Source organism: Carassius auratus, chromosome 44, assembly GCF_003368295.1.
Source record: "Carassius auratus strain Wakin chromosome 44, ASM336829v1, whole genome shotgun sequence".
In the NCBI taxonomy this organism is placed as follows: Eukaryota; Metazoa; Chordata; class Actinopteri; order Cypriniformes; family Cyprinidae; genus Carassius; species Carassius auratus.
Window position 1 is genome coordinate 13,509,007 of NC_039286.1, and position 2,693 is coordinate 13,511,699.

Here is a 2,693-nt window from a genome sequence, read left to right on the forward strand (position 1 = left end):
CCTCTGTCGAGGGAATGAGAGAGATGAGGGGGTGGTAGGCTGGCTTTGGGGGGACAGAACCCTGAATGCTGCTGTGTTGAGGCTGAGGCTGGGGTCATTTAACTGGGGATCAGATTTCGCATAGTCTAATGCACTGGGCAGCGGGGGTGGTGGGGCATCCAGCTTACGTTTACTGGGACTCATGGGTACAGTGAATGTCAGGTTGGTCTGAAAGGTGGGCATGATGCCAGAGATGTAGCGCTCACGTTCTGTGCTGGGAGTGCCAGGGATTTTCGTGCCACTGAGATGTCGAGGGCGGCGAGGGGTCAGAGGTGCTGTGATGGGGCTGAAATTAGCTGGGCGGAAGCCAAATAGTGTGGGTGAGGGGGATGGCGCAGGTGAGAATGGTGACTGATTGGATACAGGTGAAAATGAAGGTGTGCATGAGCGCGAGCTGCCAAGTGAAACCAGCATATTTGCAGCCTCGCACTCATCAAAGTCAAAACGGGACATGTCACGTGGAAGTTCTTGTGGTATAAGAGAAGTCATCACCAGACGTGGTCGAGAGTCCCCGCCACGGCTGCTTGCTTCACTGCTGTCTCGTGAGTTGTCATCCCAGTCATACTCGCTGCTGGTGCGTCCACTTAAACGAAGGTCAGGTGTGAGAGTGCCAGTGCTACTGGCACCACTCCGGTCACGGCCAACCCCGCCTCCAGCTTCCATCTCTTTGGTGCGCATGGAGAGATGCCGCGAGCAGTAGCCGCGCCTTTGTGACTCCTTTGAGCAGCCTTCACGTGAGCACAGTCTGCGCCACTGTTTGCCATTGAACTTCTTGCGGATGCCTGTAGGGGTGCATACCACATCGCCCTTCTTGTACTTCTGTTGAGCGGCTGTGAGGGGTGTGCGGGAACGGGAAGAAGAGGACGAGGATCCAGAGCCAACCCCTGAAGCACCATGCGAGTTGGAGTTGGGGGTCTTGTCCAGGGACCTCGAGAAGAAGTTTGGGGCAAGGGAGGAAGCTGGGATGTGGAAGAGATGACTGGCGCACCTGTGGCTGAGTCCAGGCCCAGGAGCATAGGGGGATGATTTGGGTGAGGAGCAAGCGGCAGATGGGGTGCAATCGGGGTGCTAAGCCCTCTCACCACAGAAAGGTGAGGGCTGAGGTAGTTTGGTTTAGAAAGAATGGGCCGATGCTGAGAAGGAGCCCCCAGACCTTTGCTTCCCATTGCACTAATGCCACCATCCTTAGCTGACTAAGACAGCTGACTTCCAAGTCCACCCCATCTGGGGTAGATGAATGAAGAGGATGAGACTTTTGCCTCCCTCTCCCTCTCCCTCTCTATCTCGATCTCGTTCCCTTTCTCTCTCTAAGTGCCTATGCAAATCTCTCTCCTGGTCTTTCCCTCTGTGTTGTTCCCAGTCTCTGTTTGAGGCTACACTGAGTACAGATGTGATGGCAGGGTTAACGGCAGAAGACAAAGAATGGGGTGAGCTGAAAGGTACAGTCACAGGATGCAACAAACTCTGAACAAATGTTGGTCTAGTCAGTTGAACCACCTCCTGCTCCACTTCCATGTCATCTCTTTCCTCCCACTCTCTTTCTCTTACCTGCCTACCATCAACCCCTGGCTCTGCTGGCTGGGGTGGCTCTAGGTCCCATGGAGGAACCAGGAGGCGGAGATTTTGTCGTGAGACCCAAATAGCCTGAGCCCTTCCATCATCCTCTACACCTCTCCTCTCCTTTCTCTCATCAGATTGATCCTCCCGTAGCTGAACGCGGTACGGGAAAGACACTGCGGGTGTGGATCGACTTGAGTGACTATACCTTCTCTGTACCACTGTTGCGCTCCCTCACTGCCCTCGTCACCTCCGAAGGGGACGCAGACTCGTGTGCCTATAGCCACCGGTGCCAAACCTGGAAGTGACGCATCAAGAATAAGGTCAACAGAATCAGAAGCCACTCTAAAAGGGTACTTGCATATGGTCTTTTCTCCATTCAGCTGCACCTCCACAGTCCCATGCTCCTCGCTAACTCTCCCGCACGACTCCAGCACGAAACACTCCAGAACATTTCTTGGCCCCGATCGTGAGGCCAGCCTTCCCCTAATTCTGGGACCTACCTGTCCGGGCCAGAACTCTCTGATTTTTGAGACCTTTGGCAAGGACTCCAGCTAACCCAGATGACAGGCTCTCCTGTGAGGAGCTGAAGTGTTATGTGCTTGTGGCTTTTGGGAGTTGAGTGAGAATTCTCGTCTTGAAGCTGTCACTTCTAGGTCGGCTGAGTGTTCACTGGGCTGTATCAGTTGAGGAGCAACGCTGTGGGCTAGATGTGCTCACCCCATCCCTCTCTCTGCACTCACCTGCAGTCTACTACCTGTAGGCCCAGTTACATTGTTGTGTCTGTACCCAGTGATGCTGTCCTCAACCAGCTGGCTTTGACCTTGTAGGTCTGTGTACGCAGCAGAGGCAGCTGGGCCCTGGCTAGCACCACTTGCATTATGAGAGCTGCTGCTGCTCTGTGGGGGTGTGCTGGGAGTGCTTGACGTTGCCATGGTTTTCCTGCACAGTGTTCTGAGATGTACTTTTTTCTTGGGCACACGGGTCTTAAAAGTGGCCGTCTTACGACTAAACAAAGGGTTGGGGCTATTGCTGGCACTGGTCGTGCTACTGTTGCTGTCACTCTGTGTTCGCCAGACTTGGAGCTCCCGGGGCAT

The 2,693-nt window shown here is 54.4% G+C and overlaps 1 pseudogene; it reads right to left on the reverse strand.

Annotated features, from left to right (window-relative positions):
• The window catches only part of LOC113061963 (zinc finger protein 40-like), an 11,053-nt pseudogene extending 8,360 nt beyond the window's left edge, over nucleotides 1-2,693 (reverse strand).